Raw genomic sequence first — 13,678 nt, 5'->3', positions numbered from 1 at the left:
AGGCTTACCACAAAGAGTCCACCCCTATGAAAAATGTGTTGATTTTTGCGATGGAGGCGGATCTCCAAAGGAGAGCCTTTAAAATGGGCACCACTTATGAAATCTATTCCAAACTTGTGACAATGTTTTCGCAAGCTCCGAGGATCATCCAATATGAGGCGGCCTCGGCATTCTTTGATCTCGATTTTAAGGAGGATCAAAAGGTTAGCCCTGACGTTCTCAAATTGTTGGAGCTAGTCGAGACATTGAAACTTCAAAAGGTTGAAATCCCCAAAGAGCTCATTGTAGATAGGATTCTACACTCCTTATCCAAAGTCAAAGCATATGTTCAATTCCGGGTGAATTTGAACATGCAAGACAAGGACGTGTCTCTTGAAGAGTTGCACAAGTTACTTGTGCAAGCCGAAAGAGACATGGGTTTAAATGTTAACCCACCTAAGGACGTGCTTAATATAAGCACTAAGAGCAAAGGGAAGTTCAAAAAGAATGGGAATAAGGGTAAGAGGCAAGCCCTCATGTCCACCAAGGCTAAGACTTTTGAAGCTAGCACTTCCAAGACCAAGAGGGTCCTCTTGATAAATGCCATTATTGTAATGGTGTTGGACATTGGAAAAGGAATTGTTTCAAGTACCTTGGTGACATCAAAGCTGGAAAGATCACTCCAGTAGGTAAATGACTATCCCTTTCTTTTATGTTTCTAATTCAACTATGGTATTTTGATACAAAGTTGTGATAATGTATCCCCTTTTTATTGTAAATAGGGCCTTCTCCAAGCAAAGACAAAGGAAAGGAAAAGCAAGCTTGAGAAATCATCAAGGAGCTAGGAGTAGCTACCAATGAAGCATGGCTTTTATTATTTTCTTATTTTAAGTTATGTTTCGGATTTTTAGAACTATTTTGATTTCCGTGTTCGACATGGAAATGGTTGATCCTTTCTAAACAATGGTTGTATTTTGGATTATGGTGGCTTGGTATGCAACCCAAGTGACCCCTTTTATCGTATTTCTTTGTTCTAAAAATTCGTCTTTATATGCTTGCACATAGAAACATATGATCATCTACTTAAAGTGATCTAATAGACAACTATGATGATGGGATTCATTATATGTCCACAAGCTTAAGGCTTGTATATGATCAATTATAAAGTGATGTTGAGTTGATGAACTCTCCTAAAGGAATGTCAATTACCAAGTACACTCATCAAATTTAAAATCTATTAGTCAATGAGATAGTCCTCCCTTTACTTCGAAATCATCACTTGTGTCTCATAAACTATCTTTGAATATTTAGTGTATTTATTCTAAAGATAGAGTGGGAGAAAAATGAAGACACAAAGAATACAAAGAATAATTTGTATGCTTGAGTAAATGAGATCTACGAAAGAAAGAATGATTTGTATACCTGAATAGATAGTATACATAAATAGATGAGATCTATGGTCTCGAATATATGAGATCTACATGACAAAAGACCAAGTGAAGTAATCAAAAGAATATGTTCTTAAGATAACTACACGAGGGGACCAAAAGAAAGTTTTGATAGAAAATGACTAAAGAAGATAGAAAATGAGTAAAGTAAAGTCTTAACAAGAGTTTTGGCTAGTTTATGAACAACATATGACCAAGAGTTTCAATATTGATATTTACTTAAGAGCCTAAATGAAAGAAAGTTGCATCCTTGAATATAAATGAGATTTATGATTAAAAGTTGCAAAGGAAGATATGCCGATATCTACAAAAGCTAAGTTAATTGTTAACCACGCTAGTGTCATTACTTAACCTCAATATGAAAAAGAAATGGTTAAACCTCCTTCCGGAAAGGGGTATTTTGAGAGAAGGACGTATATTAAATGGTTGAACCTCCGACAATAATGCGATCACAACTGTCGATCATGATGATCACATGTTTAAATCTCATATTTAAGAATACATGTGGGAAGTAACATTTTACAGTCAACTGGTCCACACATATCGGTAATGATTGGCTGACTAGAGTTTGACATTACTATGATGATACTCTTAGTTGAATATTTAATTGATCGTATGACGATACGAGTTAATTAAATTACTTAAATTGACGGACGATTTTGGAAGTAATATTTACTTGTCTCATTGTAATTTGATTAAATAAGATGCGGTCTAAGTGATCGAATTGTTCTATTACTTAGATGAAATTATTGTTTACGGAAACAATTGGAACTGAATGAATAATTTATTATAAATACAAGACGTTGTGATTTATAATTGATAAACCGTTTTGGTACAAGTAATTATGAATTACTAAGTCGATTTTGTACATGACGTATTTTTATTAATACGTTGATTTTTAATATGTTAAAAATACATGACAATTTCAAATGACTAGTAACATGTGACAATTGACAAATGACAAAATATAAAATGGACCTCCCATTTTATGTAAGTGCTTAGAAAAAATGGAGGGAGTATAATGTTTAAATTGTGTTAAATAATTAAGTGGAAAGCATAATGATTATAACTAGCTTGTAGCAATGCATAGTAAGAATGACGATTTCTTCTCTTGTCTATTTTAATTTGCATGCATAAGATCTAGTTTTAATTTTATGACTAAATTAAAATGTAACATATATGAATATGTTGAATAATGAGATTAATAATTTCTAACGATTTCATGCATTTTCAAGCCCTAAAGGCGGCTTTTCTCGCCATCTTTGGCCACTTCTTTTAAAACCCGACCACACATATGGAAGGTTCGGGTAACTCAAGTCTAAGTTCAAGCCTAGTTGCGGGTTTGAGTCGAAATTTCGGCAGCATTTCGCTATAATAGCAATTATGCCCTAAAAAGTGTCCCCAAAGAGTTGTCACAAATCAAAAATTTGACATGATAGCAAGTTTACCCATTACACAAGGGTTCCAAAACACCAAATTTCATCAAAAATGGACACTCATAAGGTCATTTTCGAAGCGATTTTCGAAACAGCTGAGAAACTGTCTCATTTTTTTGGCCAAATGCTTAATACTTGACGAAAATTCAAAAAGAATACATGGTTATGTTCCTAACATTGCCAAAATGTCCATTTTATCAAGCAAGTTCATTTGAGGCAAACCCCAATTTTTCGACATTAATGGGGGAAAACCCTAATTTTTCTGACCTAATTCAAGCAAAAATGCAAATTTAAAGCAAGAATGAGATACATACCTCTATTAGTCATGATTTATGGCAAGAATTGATCAAGTTTTGACGGATTTTGGTTAGAATTTGAGAGAGTTTAAGAAGAATTGTGTTTTGTATAAATGAAATAAAACACGGGTTTTGGTCGTGTTTTTACCCAGATAGGGACAAGCCCAAGAAATGACGCAGCATTTGCTGCGCCCCTTCCAAAAGCCGCATCTCATGCTGCGCCTGTTCCCCAGCGATATTCCAGCTCAAAATTTAAAAATCCGTTATAAGTTAGTTATTGGTGGGCCAAACCGTAACATTTTGTTTCCCAGCAAGGACTCTTTTGAACCCAGTTCACGGGCTCATCTATATTTATCAGGACTTCGTTTGCAATAACCGAACGGATTTTAGTGGTGCCTAGGACGCGCCAATATTAGTCAAGCCTCTTCATTTTCCTCGACGGTGTTAAGACACGCCTTTATCAATACATTTATATTTCCAACGAGAGTTCATTACAACCAATGTACTTCTCGAGAAGTGGAGTTCGTTTGAAAGCAGATACAAGCAGATCTCTCCGGAATGAGTCAATCCAGACAAAATCATCTATATTTCACCCCAGCACAGCAGTATTATGCAGTATTGCTCATTCAATATTTCTTTCACGACAATCAAGATGTTCCGTGTCATCGATATATACTTCTCCAGCGGTATTTTGCAGTATTGCTATTCAAGACGTCATTATGTTTCCCCAACGAGAATTTGCTTGAGGACAGAGACAGGCAGATTCCCGCAGTCAACATCTATATTTTCCCATCGAGAGCTTGCTTGAGGACAGAGACAGGCAGATTCTCTAGGTATGGTTTCTTCTTATGGCTGGCAAGCTTTCTTAGGTAGTCTAATGGACTTTAAACGGCCCTCCCCGATATTCGAAAGACTCTAAAATGTTCCCTACGACAGGTCCTTGGTTCAGACCCCTTGAGCCGCCTCGCGTTGCCATAGTCGTCAGGTTGTAATCTTCGATTGACCTGATGGCTATACTTTGACTTTCGCCTTGTCCAAGCCTCAGTCAAAGTGGAGGCTCTGTAGATACCTCATTTCTACACCTTCCGCCAACCACATAGTGATGATTGGGTCGCATGTTTAGTACGCGAAACGATTTATGACAGTCCGTAAGTTTATCGTCAAGTGATAGCTCAAACACTTGTGTATACCCCTTGGTCGTCATCTACGCGCCGACACGGTCGTTTTGACAGTAATTAGAGTTCATTTGGAGTCCAGGTCAAAAAAGCGCTTCATTTTCTAAGAAACCTTTTAAAATGCCGAGTCGCAATGTTCTAGAATGTTCTAGATATTTATTCCTAAATTTAATTTTATATCTTTCGGTAAAATATATCCCATATATCATATTTTACGGAATAAGGAAGTAGTGATCTACCGCAATTCCATAATAGAAACGCGGAAATCTTTCTTCCGCTGCAGGAAACCTCTGGGGAAATGGCGCAGCAGGTGCTGCGCCTCTTGGAAGGACATGCAACAATTTGCGCTGCGCCTCTTCTCCACTTTGTTTTTGTTGTTTAGAAATATTTCCGTGATTTCTTTCCAAAGTTTGTGTCATTCCAAAACTCTTCACATTTTTTGGTATAAATAGAGACCTCCGGTCTCCATATTTTTCACGCGAGTGTCCGCCATTCTCTTCTCCCTTTGCATTCTAGACTTCGCTTTAAGCTTTCGACGCCTACGTGCTTGATCAATCGACCACGTAAGCTCAGATCAATCGGAGTTCCAGTTACATTTCATGACCGACCAATTTGACCACTACACATCAATCAATTAATCTAAAATCCTCCAACGAGGGCACTTTTTACATACATTCGAGTCGAGCAATCACTAACGTTAACTTAGTCAATCTTGTTTCATCAAACATGTATGTCTGAGGGTGTAAATCCCATCTTTATTTATGTATTTTATTTTTGTACTAACTATTGTAAGGTTTACGTCAAAAGTATACTTAAAACCGACTTAGAAAAACCCTTTTATAAAACTGTTTTTGCGTAACAGCAAACACCAGACGTCGAGAAGAAACGCAGCAGACACCTGCTCTTCTTCTTCTTCCTCGAGTTTCCTATGTTTCGTTCCTTTTGTCTTATTTTTCTTATTTTCTTTCTTTCTTCAACATAAACCATCTTTTTAATAATTCCTTTTAATTATAACGTATTATCTCGACTTAAATCCCTTATAACTCGATATTCGCGGGTTTTCGTCATTAAATCAAACCCCGATTTTAGAAGTTTGATTTGTTCATATCAAGTTTCTGGGATTCATTCTTTGGTACATATTTCCTTCTTCAATTTCAGTTTATTAAACTTTATTCGATTTTCCAGTTTGTTCCTTTTGTATTTCCGACATCGTAAATAATTCTAATTCGCTCTAACTCGTTCAAACTCGTTTTAATCCGTTTTTTATCGTTTTATGACGGTTAAAGATGTAATTAACCTGCTAAATCACTTCCACTTGAGTATAAACATCAATAATCAATCGTAAATATACCAATAAACATTAACAGACCGCGGTTCTGACTTCAAAGCTAGAGCTCAACTCAAGAACAGACGCAGGAATTACTGCTCCTCTTCTAAGGGACGCAGCAGATGTTGCGCCTGTTCTGAGGTGATTTATGTCCCTGAACTTCCGTTCTCGCTTTGACCTAGTCTTTAATTACGTGTTTAATTAACTAATAATCGTAATATCACCCTTAGTCTGACCAATTTTATTACTTTAATTTTCTAATCCTTTAATTTTCTCCTTTTTATCTTTAAAATTCCGTCTTAAGTGTATTTTTGACGTAAATTAATTTAACCTTTGGAATTCAATTGTAATTTCAATTATCGTTATTTATTTATCGTCTTTGTTTATGTATGATTTATTTCACTTGTTTTTCACATATAATCAATCCTAACTTCCAATTCGACATTATTAATTGCTAAATTACTAGGTCACCGACATAGTTTAATTCACATGCTAGGATTAATCTGTGGATGTTGCATTGCATGCATATAATCGACAATATATCAAATATCAAAAACTTCCCTAATCATTAGTAGAAGCCGCTATCGAGGCGGGCGGGATTAGGTGTTCAATTAATGAGCTTCCTAATATGTACCCTCACCCCTTAGTCCAGATCTATGTGAACTTCCGTGTTCATTGGCATCAACGAGAGTCATTCTAGACATAGAATGCTAAGGGTAACGAGTTCTTAGTGTTCATGTCACTACTTTGTGTCTTGACATGGCACGAGGTATTCGAACGGTTCCAATTTCCCATAAAAATTAGTGGCAACTCCACAAATGAAGGCTTATTCAACCTTTCACTGGTTTCAATGCCTCACAAATTGGTAACGGCCCATGACGTGCTTTGGCTATCCAAGGTTTCGTGGGAGAAGTACCGCCGCCTTAAACATTCACAGCGCGCGGGTACGCGCGACGCAGTTGGCCCATGTCCACATGTTGACTAGAACAAATGGACTCGGCACTTGATCGAGTGAGTGAAACTCGAGCGAGTGGACTCGCCACTCGACCGAGTGGCACTGAATCAGAAACACGGGATAAGGAAATTTTATCCCCTTATCCCAATTCATTCTATCTTCTTCCTTATCTCCACAAACTCTCTCTCTTCTCTCTAAAACCCTCACAAACACGATTTTAGTTGATTCAAGCTTGGATTAGTGGATTGCTCACCTTCCTCCTTCCTTCCTCTTGACTTGTAAGTTAAGATCTACCCTTTTCTAGTCTTATGAACCCTAAATTTTTGGGGTTCTCAATTGGGTTGATTAATTAGCAATTAGTATGAGTTTATGGGTAATTAGAGGGGAATAATAAGGAGCTTTGTATTAGATAATAGATTCGCATGTATTATGATAGTTATTATGTGATTATTATAGGATGAGACGGTTTTATGAGATGGATTCTTGTTGTCTTGGATTAGCTTATGAAATATGCTAAAAGGTAGATTAATCCTACTCGGTTTCAATATTGTGGTTGTCACATGTTTTATGGTGGATGTTGTAATTAGTCTCATGTAATTAGATTAGTTGCATTATAACATGTTTAGTCACTAAGTATGTCATTAAGAGGTAATTATGGTAATTATGAGGTATCACAACACAAGGTTGGTCAAGATGAGTTGGCATTTAGTATACTAGTGTGATCTTGCATTTGTTATCGATTAACTTGTATAATGGCAATTTGTAATTATGTTGTGGTTGTGGAGGAGACGGAAGGCGGTTGGGAGACCGTCTTCCGCTTGAGTCACCTCTTGGAGCTTCCCACTCCAAGAGGGATATGCACATTAATGGCTTGAGTCTGGAGGGACTCGTGTGGTTGAGACACGACGTCTGGCAAGGGATCCAGTTGGCTTCCGGATCCGGTACGTCTGGGCGTGTCCCGGTACCTATTTGTTATTTTTAGTATGTCTGGGCGTGTCCCGGTACCACTGTGGTTGTGGGTATGTCTGGGCGTGTCCTGGTACCAGTGTGGTTGTCGGTATGTTTGGGCATGTCCCGGTACCGTGGTGGTTGTTGTTTGATAGCATGTCATTCATATCATAGTCATGTTTCATATTCACACACTTTGAGTCGTGTCACAATTTATTTATTTATTAAAACCGGCGTTCGTTGTTTCTGCGTATTTCTCACCTGTGTCTTTTGGGGTGTCCTGTGTTGATCCATATGATATCCTTTGGTCATATGGGGAGCAGGTTAGGTACAGATTGTTTGGATAGTACGCGGGAGACGGGACGAGCTTGATGGGTTACAAGACGAGTATAGTTGGCTAGAGAGTATAGTTGTCATGAGTTGTACTTTTATTCATTTGTTTACGTTTATGTAATTCACTAAACATTACATTTATTTATAAATTGCTCTTTTATGAAGTTTTAAAATACTACCTCGGGAAACCGAGAGGTAACGCTCCAATTATCTTGGCCGGATAGTTGGGGTGTTACAAAGTGGTATTAGAGCGATGATTTTGGAACCTAAAGCAATGAACCAAAATGAACATAGATGTGTCTAATAAAATGAACCCGACATGAGTACAATAGGAGGTCGGTTTTGGGTGAGAATGATCCCTCCTTTCAAAACTAGATCCTATTATTTCGGTTGGTCACTACGTGGGTGGTTACGAGTCGGGAAACGTGAAGTGCAATGTTGTGTTCTTTTTGATGCGCAATGTTAAGTTGGCAAGTCATCACAGACATGGTTTTGTATATGTGTGGACAAGGCCCTCGGGAACTGCGTCCGCGGCATCCACACTAGGCATAATCGACTCGAGGTTCTTTCGAATCGAATTAAGACATATTAGAGTCGCCACCAAGTTTTTTGGGAACTTGGAACCGTTCAAGTCAACTTTACAACTTTCATCGAAAAGCATAAAGCCAATTGACTACGAGTGATTAAAGATAAAGACTTGTACCCTATATCACTCGATTTGAATGACTCTCGTAATCCAATGGTATTTAGATGGATCCACAAACCATAGATCTTGAGTAAGGGGTGAGGGTACGTGTTAGGAAGCCCATAAGGACACCTAACCCCGCCCGTCGATAACGGCCTCTACTAAGTCAAGTGTCGGAGTTCAAACAAGGTCATAGCTACTACGATATATGATATGCAAACGTCGTTTTCAAAACCCTAACATGTGAAGTTTCTATGTCGATTTAGATGCAACTAAACTAACTTTGTCAAAGTTGTAATTTAGCATGTGGGTTGATTGATCTAACAACATATAAAACAAAGCAAACAAGGCTTAAGGGGGAATGGGGGAGCCGTGGGATCTACCTATTACAAACTAGGCATTTCATGCCGACACAACGATAAATTAAAGATACAACTCGATCTAAATACAATTGCTACATACGATACCATACACGACACATGGCCAATTCGGCCTAGGAAAACGTGCACAAAGGGGTGGCCCACGGCTCACATGACTCACGGCCTTGGGTCACTCCTCGTGAAGTGTGCTTTCACTTAGTCTTATCGAATTAGTCATTGGGTCACACACCAAAGCATGCATTAGCATAAATCGGGCCATGTTGCTTTAAACAACATGCGATTTACTACGCTCTTACTTGCATTGGGGCACAACCATCTAACCAAACAAGACTAAGGTTTTTAAAAGAGGTTTTGACTCGATAAAAGAAAGCTAACTCGAAAATTACAACTCGATAACAAATGATAAATTACAAGCGACAAAACAAATAAAGAACGAACGATGCAAAAACAAACGAAACAAGAAAGGCCAAAGGCCACGGCCAAGTTTTGATAGAAAATGACTAAAGAAGATAGAAAATGAGTAAAGTAAAGTCTTAACAAGAGTTTTGGCTAGTTTATGAACAACATATGACCAAGAGTTTCAATATTGATATTTACTTAAGAGCCTAAATGAAACAAAGTTGCATCCTTGAATATAAATGAGATTTATGATTAAAAGTTGCAAAGGAAGATATGCCGATATCTACAAAAGCTAAGTTAATTGTTAACCACGCTAGTGTCATTACTTAACCTCATTATGAAAAAGAAATGGTTAAACCTTCTTCCGGAAAGGGGTATTTTGAGAGAAGGACGTATATTAAATGGTTAAACCTCCGACAATAATGCGATCACAACTGTGGATCATGATGATCACATGTTTAAATCTCATATTTAAGAATACATGTGGGAAGTAACATTTTACAGTCAACTGGTCCACACATATCGGTAATGATTGGCTGACTAGAGTTTGACATTACTATGATGATACTCTTAGTTGAATATTTAATTGATCGTATGACGATACGAGTTAATTAAATTACTTAAATTGACGGACGATTTTGGAAGTAATATTTACTTGTCTCATTGTAATTTGATTAAATAAGATGCGGTCTAAGTGATCGAATTGTTCTATTACTTAGATGAAATTATTGTTTACGGAAACAATTGGAACTGAATGAATAATTTATTATAAATACAAGACGTTGTGATTTATAATTGATAAACCGTTTTGGTACAAGTAATTATGAATTACTAAGTCGATTTTGTACATGACGTATTTTTATTAATACGTTGATTTTTAATATGTTAAAAATACATGACAATTTCAAATGACTAGTAACATGTGACAATTGACAAATGACAAAATATAAAATGGACCTCCCATTTTATGTAAGTGCCGAAAAATGGAGGGAGTATAATGTTTAAATTGTGTTAAATAATTAAGTGGAAAGCATAATGATTATAACTAGCTTGTAGCAATGCATAGTAAGAATGACGATTCTTCTCTTGTCTATTTTAATTTGCATGCATAAGATCTAGTTTTAATTTTATGACTAAATTAAAATGTAACATATATGAATATGTTGAATAATGAGATTAATAATTTCTAACAGTTTCATGCATTTTCAAGCCCTAAAGGCGGCTTTTCTCGCCATCTTTGGCCACTTCTTTTAAAACCCGACCACACATATGGAAGGTTCGGGTAACTCAAGTCTAAGTTCAAGCCTAGTTGCGGGTTTGAGTCGAAATTTCGGCAGCATTTCGCTATAATAGCAATTATGCCCTAAAAAGTGTCCCCAAAGAGTTGTCACAAATCAAAAATTTGACATGATAGCAAGTTTACCCATTACACAAGGGTTCCAAAACACCAAATTTCATCAAAAATGGACAATCATAAGGTCATTTTCGAAGCGATTTTCGAAACAGCTGAGAAACTGTCTCATTTTTTTGGCCAAATGCTTAATACTTGACGAAAATTCAAAAAGAATACATGGTTATGTTCCTAACATTGCCAAAATGTCCATTTTATCAAGCAAGTTCATTTGAGGCAAACCCCAATTTTTCGACATTAATGGGGGAAAACCCTAATTTTTCTGACCTAATTCAAGCAAAAATGCAAATTTAAAGCAAGAATGAGATACATACCTCTATTAGTCATGATTTATGGCAAGAATTGATCAAGTTTTGACGGATTTTGGTTAGAATTTGAGAGAGTTTAAGAAGAATTGTGTTTTGTATAAATGAAATAAAACACGGGTTTTGGTCGTGTTTTTACCCAGATAGGGACAAGCCCAAGAAATGACGCAGCATTTGCTGCGCCCCTTCCAAAAGCCGCATCTCATGCTGCGCCTGTTCCCCAGCGATATTCCAGCTCAAAATTTAAAAATCCGTTATAAGTTAGTTATTGGTGGGCCAAACCGTAACATTTTGTTTCCCAGCAAGGACTCTTTTGAACCCAGTTCACGGGCTCATCTATATTTATCAAGACTTCGTTTGCAATAACCGAACGGATTTTAGTGCTGCCTAGGACGCGCCACTATTAGTCAAGCCTCTTCATTTTCCTCGACGGTGTTAAGACACGCCTTTATCAATACATTTATATTTCCAACGAGAGTTCATTACAACCAATGTACTTCTCGAGAAGTGGAGTTCGTTTGAAAGCAGATACAAGCAGATCTCTCCGGAATGATTCAATCCAGACAGAATCATCTATATTTCACCCCAGCACAGCAGTATTATGCAGTATTGCTCACTCAATATTTCTTTCACGACAATCAAGATGTTCCGTGTCATCGATATATACTTCTCCAGCGGTATTTTGCAGTATTGCTATTCAAGACGTCATTATGTTTCCCCAACGAGAATTTGCTTGAGGACAGAGACAGGCAGATTCCCGCAGTCAACATCTATATTTTCCCATCGAGAGCTTGCTTGAGGACAGAGACAGGCAGATCCTCTAGGTATGGTTTCTTCTTATGGCTGGCAAGCTTTCTTAGGTAGTCTAATGGACTTTAAACGGCCCTCCCCCATATTCGAAAGACTCTAAAATGTTCCCTACGACAGGTCCTTGGTTCAGACCCCTACTTGAGCCGCCTCGCGTTGCCATAGTCGTCAGGTTGTAATCTTCGATTGACCTGATGGCTATACTTTGAATTTCGCCTTGTCCAAGCCTCAGTCAAAGTGGAGGCTCTGTAGATACCTCATTTCTACACCTTCCGCCAACCACATAGTGATGATTGGGCCGCATGTTTAGTACGCGAAACGATTTATGACAGTCCGTAAGTTTATCGTCAAGTGATAGCTCAAACACTTGTGTATACCCCTTGGTAGTCATCTACGCGCCGACACGGTCGTTTTGACAGTAATTAGAGTTCATTTGGAGTCCAGGTCAAAAAAACGCTTCATTTTCTAAGAAACCTTTTAAAATGCCGAGTCGCAATGTTCTAGAATGTTCTAGATATTTATTCCTAAATTTAATTTTATATCTTTCGGTAAAATATATCCCATATATCATTTTTTACGGAATAAGGAAGTAGTGATCTACCGCAATTCCATAATAGAAACGCGGAAATCTTTCTTCCGCTGCAGGAAACCTCTGGGGAAATGGCGCAGCAGGTGCTGCGCCTCTTGGAAGGACCGCAACAGCTGCTGCGCCTCTTCTCCAGCCTGTTTTTGTTGTTTCCGAAATATTTCCGTGATTTCTTTCCAAAGTTTGTGTCATTCCAAAACTCTTCACATTTTTTGGTATAAATAGAGACCTCCGGTCTCCATATTTTTCACGCGAGTGTCCGCCATTCTCTTCTCCCTTTGCATTCTAGACTTCGCTTTAAGCTTTCGACGCCTACGTGCTTGATCAATCGACCACGTAAGCTCAGATCAATCGGAGTTCCAGTTACATTTCATGACCGACCAATTTGACCACTACACATCAATCAATTAATCTAAAATCCTCCAACGAGGGCACTTTTTACATACATTCGAGTCGAGCAATCACTAACGTTAACTTAGTCAATCTTGTTTCATCAAACATGTATGTCTGAGGGTGTAAATCCCATCTTTATTTATGTATTTTATTTTTGTACTAACTATTGTAAGGTTTACGTCAAAAGTATACTTAAAACCGACTTAGAAAAACCCTTTTATAAAACTGTTTTTGCGTAACAGCAAACACCAGACGTCGAGAAGAAACGCAGCAGACACCTGCTCTTCTTCTTCTTCCTCGAGTTTCCTATGTTTCGTTCCTTTTGTCTTATTTTTCTTATTTTCTTTCTTTCTTCAACATAAACCATCTTTTTAATAATTCCTTTTAATTATAACGTATTATCTCGACTTAAATCCCTTATAACTCGATATTCGCGGGTTTTCGTCATTAAATCAAACCCCGATTTTAGAAGTTTGATTTGTTCATATCAAGTTTCTGGGATTCATTCTTTGGTACATATTTCCTTGTTCAATTTCAGTTTATTAAACTTTATTCGATTTTCCAGTTTGTTCCTTTTGTATTTCCGACATCGTAAATAATTCTAATTCGCTCTAACTCGTTCAAACTCGTTTTAATCCGTTTTTTATCGTTTTATGACGGTTAAAGATGTAATTAACCTGCTAAATCACTTCCACTTGAGTATAAACATCAATAATCAATCGTAAATATACCAATAAACATTAACAGACCGCGGTTCTGACTTCAAAGCTAGAGCTCAACTCAAGAACAGACGCAGGAATTACTGCTCCTCTTCT

The sequence above is a fragment of the Silene latifolia genome, chromosome 2 (genome assembly GCF_048544455.1).
Source record: "Silene latifolia isolate original U9 population chromosome 2, ASM4854445v1, whole genome shotgun sequence".
Lineage (NCBI taxonomy): Eukaryota > Viridiplantae > Streptophyta > Magnoliopsida > Caryophyllales > Caryophyllaceae > Silene > Silene latifolia.
Note: the sequence above shows the minus strand (reverse complement) of the source record.